The sequence below is a fragment of the Hippocampus zosterae genome, chromosome 15 (assembly GCF_025434085.1).
Source record: "Hippocampus zosterae strain Florida chromosome 15, ASM2543408v3, whole genome shotgun sequence".
Classification (NCBI taxonomy): domain Eukaryota; kingdom Metazoa; phylum Chordata; class Actinopteri; order Syngnathiformes; family Syngnathidae; genus Hippocampus; species Hippocampus zosterae.
This window is the reverse complement of record NC_067465.1, coordinates 5,553,132-5,567,119: the sequence shown is the minus strand read 5'-3', so window position 1 is coordinate 5,567,119 and position 13,988 is coordinate 5,553,132. Positions and strand designations below refer to the sequence as shown.

Here is a 13,988-nt window from a genome sequence, read left to right as displayed (position 1 = left end):
AGGAGGAAGCGCGCTGTGGCGGCTTTTTCACCGGAAAAAAAAATAATAATAAAAAAAAATCAATCAAATAAAAACACCCACTCCCAGAGACCGCAGCTAGGAAATCATCAACACAGCAGTTGGTTAAATGTCTCTCTTGTTGGAAGTAGTAAAAGATGAAGCGGGGACGGCAGACAGAGCTGATGACTGACTTCTGGCTTGAGATTGTCCCATTTTGTTTGGCACGGTCGGCCTTTCCTCGACTGAATGGAGGTTTGGCATCGCAAAGGAAGGGGAGAGAGATTTGCTTGCGGGTTCATCCCTTCATTAGGGAAAGTGAGGAGTTAATTGCGCTAGCAGCTGCAGCTCTCATGTTTGCCGAGTGACAGTTTTAACACCAAGCCTTCAAAGAGAGCAAAAAAAACACAAAAAAAATGCAGGGCAAATTTGCTGTGATGAACTGAAGTCAAATTAGCCTTTCTTCCTCTGAACAAATTTGTCATCAACAGCTGTGTTGACTGGCGACGTGCGGTCTTTTTCCGGGTGAGTCGTCGCGCGACAAAGATTTAACACTTGACGTGCACTTGAAGAGTTCCCAGTGAGAGCGATCAAAGGTGAGCCGGAGTTGCCATTTCAAGCTCCTCAATGAGACTGAGGAGAGCGCGCAAAGGAGGGGTGGCGGGGGGGCGGGGGGGGGGGTGATGACAGGTGTATCGCGATGATCTGCGGAACAACAACTTCAACGGAAATAGGAGCGTGCCAGAAAAACTACGCCTCCACATTTTGCCGACAATTTGTTGTTTGTGTTCTAAAAATGGAAACTGGAATGGCAACGGGGAAAAAGAGGAGACCTCAGCCAAGGCTTTATTTCGACAACAAAAAAAAAATAAAGATGATTTGTGTATTGATCTTGCTTTTCTATTCCGACTTGGGAGTTTGCAGGCTATCTCAGGGTTCAACGCGCAAGTCATTACTGGCAACGGCATTTGGATTTGTGCTATTGTCACTTCAAATGGAAGCATGAATCCCTTAATGGGCATCTTTGTCTGGATTCACACTAAATGTTATCAATTCTTACTCTGTGTGTGTGTGTGTGTGATCCAGTACTGCTTTTGCTCTTCCGGGCCGACATGCACCGGAGCCCAGACTACATCCTGGACTTGTCGCTAGTCAATCACAGAGCACAAACTGGTCAGAGTCAGACAACCATTCATGCAAACCTGACAAAATTCACAGCCGAGTGGGAACTGAACCCCCATGGCCGGTACTCGATTGTCAGTGACTTACCGTATGCTGTAAGTCATCGTCCATTTGTCATGAATATCATCAAATGTGAGGGGAAAAGTAAGGGCAGGGAAGCATGTGTGGTGGACACAGAACACACCACAGGCGAGAAGACAAAAAGACGCATGCTAACACTCGCGGTTAGAGCCGATCGATTTCCCATTCCCTCAATAATAGATGAGATGAGCACCAAGCGCGATCTGTCAGGCTTGACTGACCGAAATACAATCTCAAGTGGAAGCAGACACACACACACACACACATAAAGACACCTGCAAGCTTCGGCGCAGTGACAATATTAGATTCCAACACACTGCGCTGACTTGTTTCATGACTTGTAAGCTAACTGTGGAGAGCATGCCGGCACAAGAAAAACAGATTGAGTTTTAAGAGCAAATCGTGCAGGCCGACTCCCGCCGTGTCATCTCGGCGGTCACGCACTGGTGCGCTCTCATTCATCAAGTCAACTTGATCCATTTCAAATGCGATGAAACAAAAAAGCGGCACATCTTTTCTCTCTCTCCCTTGTGCTGCGTGCGTCTTTTAACGCGTTCAGTATGATCAGATTGCCAGATAGCTAGCGGTAGCACGTAGCGACAGCGGGAGGTGAGCATGTTGCAGAAGTCGCAGTGAGTCAGAGCGCAACGTGAGCGGTCTCTCGCTCAGCCCATATCTGTCAGGAACCCCTCGCGTCGCTTTGCCCAGATGTGTCACCACCGCAAATCTCGCACGCGCCTCACATATTTCCTTTAGCGCCAGCTGTTCCCTCGCAAATGCACAAGGATCATTAGTCTTCGTCGAAAGATCACAAGAGTTTGTCTATGTGAGGCTTTGCGTTGATGGGTGTCACCGTTTCCGTATACAAAGGGAGCGTGTCGTTTGGAGAGCGGGGGGGGATGGTAAAGTTGACAGTGTTGGGACAACAACTGAAAACATGTCAGCCCAACAAACGCGCTAAAGAATTCCAAGAAGAGTCGACGCAGACGTCAAATCCAATATTCGACGTGAGCCCCCGCAAAAACAAAATCGGAGCTATTGTCAGCGTTGAACGTGCCGCAGTATTCAAGAAGACAAAACGCACGGGCCACTCTGGAAGAGTCAGCCTGCTCGCGGCGGCGGCCCGCGTGCAACTAAACGCTGACGCCGCGACCAGCTAATGCACAAAAGCACGAATTTCCGACGTGACGAGGGGCAGGCCTGCCTTCCGCTGAAATCAATCGCTCATTAGGTATTGTTTCAACTGACTAAGACGCTAAATACGAGGATCATCCACTGGGAGCCGTTTGGGCCTCTTGCACACCCACACACGCTTCAAGGTGAAGTGTGGCTTCGAGGTAAACACAATTCCTCTCTAATGTAACATTCTAATAAAATAAAGAGCTGCACACGAGCTGCGAGAACATGACGTACTGATCCTAAAAACATTTGGGAAAGTTCTACTGCGGGGGTGTGCAAACTTTTGCTTTAGAGGGTCGCAGAGAGAAAAATGGAAGGATGATAGGGTGACTTTCAAATTCCTCCGACACGCTCAAGTTGGTCAAGAAAGCAATTCGATATTGTTTGGATTGTCGAGTTCATTTCAACAGCTTTCTGTTAAAAAGATGTGAAGGCAAATGGTGGAGGACATTTCCAAGTTGTTGCGGTGGACAACAGTCCTCTATCTCGCAAAATAGACCCGGCAATGTCCCTCCCTCGCTTACTGACCGCTTATTTGTATCCTCGAATACAGAGAAATATTCCAAAGTACATCCTGCCTTCTCACTCTGCGCACCTTCAATTTTTCTTTAACAAGCATTGCTGCCCATGTCAATTTTTTTTATTTTTTCATTCTCATGTCATGGGCCACTGAAAAATGGATGTCGGGCCGTAAATGGCCCGCAGGCCCTATTTTGCGCACAAAGCGGAGGTACTTTCTGAAAACTTCCATAGCATGTCCGAATTTCGCGTCGAGCTTGTCACAGGTACATGAAAAGACACTTATGGTTCTTTTCTTTTTAAAGCGAGTCCATTTGAACCTCATCATTTATTTGTCGGTATATAACCCCGCCAGCGTGAAGGACAGAGAACTGACTTTTTGAAAGAGAAAATATGCGTCATAAAATGACAGGAAAAAAGAAGAGCTTTCGAGATTGCTCCCACTGTCGCCCGTTTCTCAAATGCAGTTAGGGCAGGAGCCACTTGGCGCTTCAGTTGTTGAAAGGCCGTTTTACAAACAAAATGATTACACGTTGAACATTCCCACCTCGCGTTGGGCTTCAAAATGTATTCCTGTAATTTCCGTTATTTTATTCAGAGTCCAATGGCCCTCTGGTGACAAATGAAGGAACAAAGTGGGCTAAAATTGCTCGTTGAAGCCTTCTCAACTTGGGAGCGGTGGACTCGACTGATCGGAAAGCGTCGCCATCATCATTGTCCAAAATGGAATGTTTATTTCATCCCATCCGGATCTGTGATGATAAACACGCCGGCTCGACGGCTAATGAAGTGAAACGGCAGAACGTCCACTGGGATTTCCCGTGACAACTTTTCAGACGGCTTTAACAGTGTGTGTGTGTAACATGTTCTGCACACAACACGACGACAATTTATTTCCTGCATTTGAAAATAATTGATTCGGCACTTTGGACCAAAACGTGTTTTTGAAAGCTTCCACGAAGGCATCAGAGTTCCAACCCTGCCTCCAGTATTTGTTAATTTACACGTTTGTGTGTCAATGTTTCGCCGGAAGAGATTGGCAGCCTGCCCACTTGAGCACTTGCATGTACTTGCGTCAGGACGGACTGAGAAATGCATGATGAGACGTGGGTGATTTTTAATTCTTATCGCAAGGTAATGTCACAGATGGAGAAATAGAAATTGGATCATCAATAGGTGGCCGGCTTCACAAAAGGAATCCGCCGTACAAACCCGTGCAAGTGATCGGATGCTGCAACTACCCCTGACGGGACAAAAAGTCGCCAAAAAAAACTTCCTTCCTCCTCCTAGAATGACAGATCAACTTTTACTCACATGGCCTAGTTGTACACACACAAGGGGGATTTTTATTGTTTTTGTTTTTTTTTTATGATAATTGAATGGCATTCCAAGGTAGAACCAAAAAAAAAGCAAAACAAGATTGAGCCAAGCTCGACATCCCAGAGACGAGAACGAATTGGTGTGCAGCCACTCAGCACTTACAAAAGAGATAGAGCGGCTTTACAACACACGCACACGCGTGTTGCGCACACACGCAAGATCTGAAGCGGGCACGGTCTAGTTTGAGCCCTGTTCCGCCGCGCTGTGTTCGCCGTGTAGACCGAGTCAAAACAAATGAGATGCTCGTGCAATAATGAACACGCTTCGTGTTTGAGCGCGACCGTGGTAATTAGTCTCAAGATGGTTTGTCGAGAGAAGGTTCATCAAATATGGAGGCCGTTTGGCAAGCACTCAAGAACAAATTTGTACTCAGAGTGGGTGGGGTGTGAACACTAATGTTCGACTGTTTGGATCCGGCAGTTCCAACGAAGATTCTGACGATGGCGGGCAAAACATTCGACAGACTCGAAGTTCAAACAACCTCGGTCGAACCCATGTGAGCGCAGACACCTTGCACACAGTTTCTGACTTTTTTTTTTTGTCCACTCGATTGCCCATGTGCCCAGAGGAACGTACATCACCATTAAATATTTCGGGCAAAAAAAAAAAAAAAAAACTGGGCCCGCTGCACCGAGCCAACGACCCGAGGTCGGGCAAATGATTAAGGATGTTTTTCCAAGTCTGAATCCGGCAAATGAGATTCCTCTTTGCCTACGTCTCCCTTAGACCAGTCACGCCTGTGTTGGGCTGTGCGCTAACTGCCGTTAGCGGCGCGCGGCGGACTCGAGATGATCAGCACTCCAGTCACGAAAACAGAATTATCTAACAATGTCTGTCATCGTACTGAGACTGACCCGTGAAAAGGCAGAATGGTGCCACGGGGCATCCAGACTGTCAAAAAAAAAAAAAAAACAGGGAATAAAATGTAGAAGAAGAATCGAGGCTAATTGCTAGCTTATCTGCACTTTGCCTTGTCATTTTTATTTACTGGAATGGCTGCAAAGACACGTTTTATCGAGACATGCAACACAAGCAGTTGCATCTCGTCTCGATCTCACTTCCTATTTGGATTTTGTTGCATTTCACATCACAGTCACAGACCGCAGATATGGAACAGGTTTTACGATTGGCGGCTACGAGTGGAAAAAAAAAAATCACTCCAAACATACCACAGATTACCGCTTACCAATCGCTTAGCGATAATCTTTCAGGGACATCTGAAAATCAGACTTTTGCTGATGCGGAGTGCAAGAAAGGCCTCGCGTTACGAGTTTAATTTGTTCTAGGTCGTAGCTTGATTCGCTCATGAGATAAGTGGCAGGACGTGATGAGTTTTTGGAGATAAAAGCTCGAACTAAGCCCGGCTATTAATTCATACGCGAGCCGAAAACTTTAGGTGTACGACAGTGTCTTTGACCGTTTCTACCGTTCAATCAATGGCTGATCGGAGACCGTCGCTCTTTAGTTACAAAGATATTAATACAGATATAATACACATAGGCGGCCCGGTAGTCCAGTGGTTAGCACGTCGGCTTCACAGTGCAGAGGTACCGGGTTCGATTCCAGCTCCGACCTCCCTGTGTGGAGTTTGCATGTTCTCCCCGGACCTGCGTGGGTTTCCTCCGGGTGCTCCGGTTTCCTCCCACATTCCAAAAACATGCGTGGCAGGCTGATTGAACACTCTAAATTGTCCCTAGGTGTGAGTGTGGGCGTGGATGTTTGTTCGTCTCTGTGATTGGCTGGCAACCGATTCAGGGTGTCCCCCGCCTACTGCCCGGAGACAGCTGGGATAGGCTCCAGCACAGCCCGCGACCCTAGTGAGGAACAAGCGGTTCGGAAGATGAATGAATATGAGCTTCAATTAGCTCCCCGCGCTCGTCTACGATGACAAGGCGAGCTCTCTGACAGACTTTTTGACTTCTAAGTTCAAGAAACAACAAAAGGAAAAACAAAAACGGAACAAGACAAGATGACAAAGGGGCTCGAGTGCTCCCGATTTAGGCTGTTAAGAGAAGATAAGATATCCTATATTTGTCCCACCCTGGGGAAATTTACAGCCTCCAGCAGCAAGAATGTAGGTAGAAAGAAGAAAGAAAAAAAACAAAAACAATAAACACCGTTCAACTAAGTGCAATATACACACAAAATGGATCAATCGCAGTGCTATTTACAATTGTCTTTCATATAATTATTATTATTATTGTTATTTTTTATAAGGCATTTCTTGCGTTTTCTTTGGGATTTGTTTTTGGGTGAGTTGCATACACGCAAGCAAAGAGACTTCAGCATTCCTCACGAGCGCTCAGTTCAACAAAGCATAAAAGGAGGCGCCTGTGTGCGTTTCTTTTCTTTCTTCTTTTGTCTTTTTGGGAGGATTTTTTTGGTGACACTTCAAAGGAGGGTGTCAGCAAGGGCGGATAAGGAGAAAAATATACGCCCCAAGTCAGTCTTGGAACGTAACGGAGTACAAATATTTCGTAACTCGACTTGAGTGAAATTTTCATTGATTTGTACTTTTTATCGTACAGCTTTGATTCCTGACTGAGGAGGTGCGCAAAGCCCTTTTAAAATATTTTTTCATGTAAAAACACCCAAAAGTATTGACACGTTTTGGCACGAAATGATCGCGTTTTTGCTCATGTATTTTTACGTCTTGGCATTGAATGACTTCATTCATTCATCTTCCGAGCCGCTTGATCCTCTCTAGGGTCGCGGGGGGTGCTGGAGCCTATCCCAGCTGTCTCCGGGCAGTTGACGGGGGACACCCTGAATCGGTTGCCAGCCAATCGCAGGGCACACAGAAACGAACAACCATTCGCACTCACACTCACACCTAGGGACAATTTAGAGTGTTCAATCAGCCTGCCACGCATGTTTTTGGAATGTGGGAGGAAACAAGAGCACCCGGAGAAAACCCACGCAGGCCCGGGGAGAACATGCAAACTCCACACAGGGAGGCCGGAGCTGGAATCGAACCCGGTACCTCTGCACTGTGAAGCCGACAAGCTAACCACTGGACTACCGGGCCGCCCTGAATGACTTCAGTGTTGGGTAATTATTTATTTTGACAGAAGAACCTAAGAAACATTTTTCTAAAGAGAAATGCATCGTGCTTCTTCTCCTCTCTTTTAAAATCCAAATGTGCCCAACTGCACTCAGGCAGAAATAAGACTCACATCTCTGCAATGTCATATTAGGAGCTTATTGGGCCATGCTTGCATCCCTCCAAACTCATCGGCTCAGATATCATGACACTAATCGCCTCGTTTCAAACCTGCTCTGTTTGTTTAGGAAATTGCAGCAATGCGGTGGGTGACCTTCTGCGACAAACATCAACTGCGAGTTAGAACGAAATGTGATGCCACTTTGGTGCAATCGCTGCAGGTTGGCTACACTGTGTGGTTTGAAGACAGCCCTCCTCCCATCAAACGGAAGCTGTATCCACCGGAGGAAGAAAAAAAAAAAAGACTTTTATGTCTTTCTGCTTTTCTTCATGTCTTTTCATTCTGGGCGCATGAATGATTCATAAAAACAAGAAACTTTTTTTTTTATTAAAGTACTCATAGGGGGAAAAAAATGATGTCTAAGAGTGGATTTCAGAGGGGAGATTTGCCACATCTAATTGGACCGTTCTTTGACATCATCAAACACTCCGAGGAGCGAAAAACAATGAAACACAGTCGGAGTTCCAAGCACATCGAGCTCGGCTGGAGACACTCGGCGCACTGCGACTCAAGGACACAGTTATTAGATCAATGTTGATGATCTAGATAGACTTATAATAATGAAGGCGCACCCTAGGGGATTCGGCGCAGCTTAGACAACGTAAACATGGGCATCCAACTGTGGTTGACCACAATTAGCGCAAAAGTTCTCTTTTCAGACTGCTACACGCGCACACACACATACACACACACACACACATCAACACTGCGTTGGCCGCCAATGTTCTGCTACAAACCAAATTGCAATTATATCGGGCGTTGCAAGCTCCTCGGGGGTGGGAGAGGCGTATCGATGATTCATTTTGTGCTTTATCAAAGAAAGAAGAGTGCCATTAAAAAGGGATCAGTCAGCCACCAGGCATGAGGACTCGGCGACTAATTGCCCATTCATCAAAAAGCCTCCTCAAGTGGATCGCAGGGGCTGAAATATCACGCATGACAACTGAACCACAACACATTCATTTCAATATTGATGAACTTCATGGTCTGAAGTATTACCCCACCCCCCTCCCACCCCCTGTGAGGAGCCTCCGAAGAGGCTGGAAAATGAAAAAGATGCATACACCTGGACACATGCATGTGCAACAACGCTGTACGTGCCACTTCTACGCATAATAAACCACAAACAGCCTGAGCGCATAACACATCGAACCATGAAGCATGGAATTCATCCAAAAGAATTTGGCATGGGATCGAACAAGTATTCCCTCAACTGCTGTGTTGTTTTGGGGTTGTTTTTTTTTAGCTCTCTGTGGGGTGCCGTCACTTCATCAGCTCGGCGGTGATATCGGCGAATCTGTTTGAAAAGGTGCCCCGTGTCCATTTCACCTCACAACATGTCCGACAGGCTTTTACAAGAATCAAAGACCGGTTTCCAAAGATAACAGACTCAACGTCTCGTCTTTGACTTTTCTGGACTCAAGACGCTATCGGGACGAACAGCGACGCAGCATTTTGAGCTCCATCCGTCTCCCCTTCCCGCAAATAGCAATTTCGCTATTGCATCCATCTTATGATGCACCCTATCTAAGCCGTTATTTGTTAGTTTTTTTTTAATTTGTCACAGAATCGTACATGCTGCTTCGCCGTCTCACACGCAGAGATGTGATCATCTGTATCTTTTCCGAGAATTCATCCATCTTTGCGGCTCTTTTTTCGAGCGTGGGCAATTTTGACCCTTTTTCCGCCTCTTTTTCTGAACTGCTGCATCAGCTGGAGCTAAATACTAAACCTTTGCCCCGAGGCGGGGGGAAAAGAGGCAACCGTGGCGTGCGTGGCGACGGCGCAGCTTCAGTTAAGGCAGGCATTCAAAGAGTCACATGTGGGTTTGATGGCAAGTACGCATTTATCTGAGCTATTTCATTTCGAGCAGACCGATTTCAAGCAAAGGAACATTCGCAGCCCCAGATGGTGCAGGATGTGTGGCTAAAGCGACACTTTGTCCAGATCGCAACAGAAGCACGAAAGTGCTGCGTCAACCTGAGCATGAAAATAAGACATTAGAGCACCAGGTGTCAAAGTCAAGGCCCGGGGGCCAGATTGGCCCGCCACATCATTTCATGAGGCCCGCGAAAGCAAATCAAGCATGTCAAGTTCCATGATGCTTGCTAAAGTCAGAAGCAAAATTTCAAATTGTCCTATGTGATCCACAATAACAGTCATTATTCTTGACTTATGATTTTAAAACTAGTTATTCATCCAGTTGTTTTGTGCTGTATGGGGAGGTGATTAAACATTTATATGGTTTCCCAAAATTCACAACGGCCCTCCAAGGCAAATCGTAACTACAATGTGGCTCGCGACACCTCTGCATTAGAGCAATCAATTCCAGCCAAGTCCTGTGGGAGCTGCTGCAAAACACAACAAGCATTCCGTTGATGTGACGGGCAAACTCGCCAAAGGATATACGGGATTCCAACGGTATTTGTGCGTCAAAGGTGTCAGCTTATACCGGATATTTCTTTCGAACGTCATAAAGACACATCCACACATACCTGTGGCTGATATGATAACATGCAACTGTGTCGATTCACACGAGCGCCAGCCCATGCAACACACCTACGGAGTAAATCCGACCTCGGGCACGTACAGCATCTCACAAAATTACCGGCAACATTGCTGAGCGTGAATCAAAAAAATGAACACCGAGATAAACTCACCAAAATCGGCAACTAAAAGCCCTGCCAGGAAGTTACGCCCACATTTCACGTTTCCCGCCCCCAAAAAAACGTCTTCTTCAATTTGATGCTTTAAATCAGAATAAGTAGGACTGATGGAATTTAAACCTCACTCAAGGCTTCCTTCTAGGTCAGAAGAGCACGGTGAGCTCTTCCTTCCTTCATCATGATCAGAAATGTAAGTGATATCAACTCACGTGAACATCACTCGCACGTCTCAGTCTCCTTCGACGATGACTCTCCGGCGCCTGCTGCCCTGAAAAGAGAGCAAGATACGAACGATATCAAAAGTAATGCACTGGAATTAGTCGGAGAAAGAAAAAAAGAGCTCGACTACAAAATGAAACCAAAGATCACAACCTGGTTTGTTACAATCGTAAATTTGGCGAGCGTAACAACGATGAGGTGCGAATTTTTATTTTTTTTTATCTCAACTCAAATCTAAAAAAATCGAATCAATAACTACACAGGAACTGCACAAACAACGTCATCAAATCGTATTATTTCTGAGTAAAGTACTGAAGTGATGAATGAAACTCGCAAACAAATACTGTCCGTGTCATGTCATGTCATGTGGGGGTTGTGTTCATTTGGATTTCGGTTTTCTGCATTTCTCCGAGATTCAATCAATGTTACCGCTGAGTGTCACTCATGACCAACACTTCATTGTTGACCAACAGAGAAGCTACAGAAAAGAATTGACCACCTAAAATTGTAACCAAGATCAACGATGCCGAGATCTGAACTGCAATTATTGAAATCCACCTTTTGATAAAAATCAACTCGCTCCATGATTTAATTCAGTGAAGTCTGTCACTTGAACTTCATTAGATACTTCCAATAATAATCATCCCTTGGCTCATACTCAACATCACATAAAAAATAATTCCAGGATATTGTCACTTTGGCAAGCCGATCTTATTCTTCATCCAGTGACACCCCCCCTCCCCCATCGCCGAAAAGCGCATAAGTGGAATAAACATTCGAGCGCTTCCATCTTGCGACTTTCTGGTCCGTTTGTTTTCAGGGGCGCTTTGTAAATACACACATTGCGCCCTGAGCGTTACTGCCGTCTTCGGAGCAGGGAAAACTTGTCCTTTTATCGCCGGAGTCCTCCTTTCATCTCACTCATCCAACTCAGAGTTGAACGTGCCGGCGCCGGCCCAATCTTGTGATATTTGGAAGACGGACCGCCCACAGGGAGCAAATATAGGATGTGGAAACTGTCCAGATAAAGCCTTTGATCATGTATGACTTTTGAAGCGCGGATCAGGTGCACACCACCATGCGCAGTAAAAGGCAGTGATGGGACCGTGACCAACAGCGACACCATCTGAAAATGCCCCCACCCCCCACCCACAGAAGACTGAAAACACCGCTCCATTCAACCATATCATCAGAATGACTGCCCCCCCCCAAACTCAGCCTTCCTCCCAGCATCCATGTCTCGACAAAACAAGGAGGTCGCCATGTCTCGCTCTCACCCCAATCTTGGGAGAACATTGCATCATGGGACGACAAAGGCTTCGACGCTTTGGAACCGAAGGTGGCCCTTTGATGAATGCCGAGCTTTGCCCGCTGAGCGTCAAGCAATCGCGGGGGGGGGGGGCTTCACCTCCCTTGATTGATCACCGTCAAAAAAGGGACACCGAGGAAATGTGTCACTCGTCATCTTTCACATCTGGGAGAATTTTTAAGCCGGCGGCACGTATGGGAGGAGAAAAGAAAATCGCTCGTCAGTCACGAATCTGGAATCGGTAATTGGAGAAGGCGCTCCCCGCGATGTCACCAGCCTGGTTCCCTCCCCCCTTCAAAAGACTGACAGCAGCAGATACGCACTTTGCCAAAGGTTTGATAAAGCTTTTGGAATCTTTGTCGTTCCGGAGAATCAAGATGGAAGTGAAAGGATCTTAAGATCTCTGAAATTCCTCCTTTCCTTTCCGATAAGAATCACTTGCAAAAGGGGAACACCGCCATGATGTTGCGGCCGGCCCTTGGGGGGCGTTCATGTCTTGATCACCAAGAATTTGTTTTCCCATTGCTGGGAGGCTGCGCTGTCGCATTCATCGCACAGCATTGTGGGCCCATGAATATGGCGGGCGTCCGTCGGCTGCCGCGCACTCGGGTCTGCTGAGAAAAGCCCCCGCGGATGCTCGTCTTGGGGGTTCTTCCACTCTCATTAGGGGAGGAATCAAAGAGAAGTAAAGGCTCACTGATCATTTACCGCATTCCCTGTGTGCTTGCGCCACGATCGGGGGGGGGGGGGGGGGGGGGGAGGAGCTTATTTCCCAACACCAAATGGTGATAAATGATAAACTTCACAAAAGGCTGAATGCCTGATGGGAGGGACACATCGAGTTAGCATGGAACAGTCTTTCGTCGCTATTTGGCCAGTCGTGGCGAAACATTTCAGCCAAGGCAGCAACTTTGTCAAGCGCACGCTAACATCTCGGACTTTTATCTTTCCAGCACAGATATGGTCTTTATTTTTCTGGAGATGGTAGTCCATCCGCGGCCGTCGTCAGCGGTAACTTTTCACGTCAGATTGGCTTTTGCGTGATGTGCATAAATGTAGTTGAGGTTGAATCAACAGAGCTTCTGCTCATGACAGCCAAACAGAAAAAAAATGTTTACACGCAATCTACAGAACTTGCCATGATCCATACTAGTTTGTCACTGGATTACCTTGTAAAACAGGGGTGTGCAAACTTTTTTGTTTGAGGGCCGCGTACAGAAAAATGAAAGGCTGAAAGGGCCACTTTCAAAATGGCCGCTGAAAAGCAGTAAAGTCGGTCAAAAAAAGAAATTCGATCTTGTTTGTATTGTCGAATTCATTTTGTCAGCTTCCTGATTAAGGTGTGAAGGTAAAGAATGGAGGATTTTTTTGGGGTGACCAACAGCCCTCTCTCTCACAGAATAGATCCGGCTCTGCACTTAACAGCAGCCAAAACTCCACATTCAGAACCCACAAAAAAAAAAAATGTAGCAAGGTGACCATTTTCCAAACAGTTAAATGAGGATCACTAGTGAGACGTCTTCATATCTCAGCCATCGAGCGCTAAGTGGAAGAACCTATTTTTACCTCTAAAATTCTATTCACTCGAGAGGTTTGTAGATGAATTGTGTTATTCTTTTAATCATAAGAGGTTTCTTTGTTTCTTCGAGTACAGAGAAATGTTTCAGCGGTACACTTTCTCTTCTCACTCTGTCCAATTTCACCTTTCTAACTCACTTTGTGGCCCGTGTCAAATGTCTTTTTTAGTATTAGATTTTTTTTTTTTATCATGTCGCGGGCTGCTGAAAAATGTTGAGTAATCTGCTCAAAGGTGTCTCGAGATGAAGAATCAGTGATGACGGCAGTTGTGATTTTGTGGCCTCATTTACATTTTAATTAATTTTGAGTCGTTTGTATCTTTGCCAACATGGACCTCGCGTTTGGTTTTCATTTAACGATGTATTTATCCACGTTGGTTTGGTGAAAACGAATCAATCATTTATTTATTGGCATCAAAGGACGACTTTTTTGAGGAGACGGCGTGTCGTTTTGTTTTCGTTTTAATTTTCTGATGTTATGAAGCCCTGAAAAAACTGGTTGTTGCCAAGTGTAGCCGCTAATGGAGATCAGAGTCAAAAAAAAAGGAATCATTTGATTACGGTACTGTGCCCCCGGTGGCACGCTGGATTTTCACTGCAGAGGCCAGATAAAAGCAGATGATTAAACGCATGTCGCCGCCATTACGCTAGTGAG

The 13,988-nt window shown here is 46.0% G+C and overlaps 1 protein-coding gene across 3 annotated transcripts in view; it reads right to left on the bottom strand.

Annotated features, from left to right (window-relative positions):
- LOC127616915 (uncharacterized) overlaps positions 1-13,988 on the bottom strand; it is a 108,018-nt gene that overhangs the window by 91,651 nt on the left and 2,379 nt on the right. For all 3 annotated transcript variants that reach the window (XM_052088739.1, XM_052088738.1, XM_052088740.1), the window contains exon 2: positions 10,438-10,496. The gene's annotated coding sequence lies outside the window, so the exon portion shown is untranslated. The remainder of the gene's footprint in view (positions 1-10,437; positions 10,497-13,988) is intronic.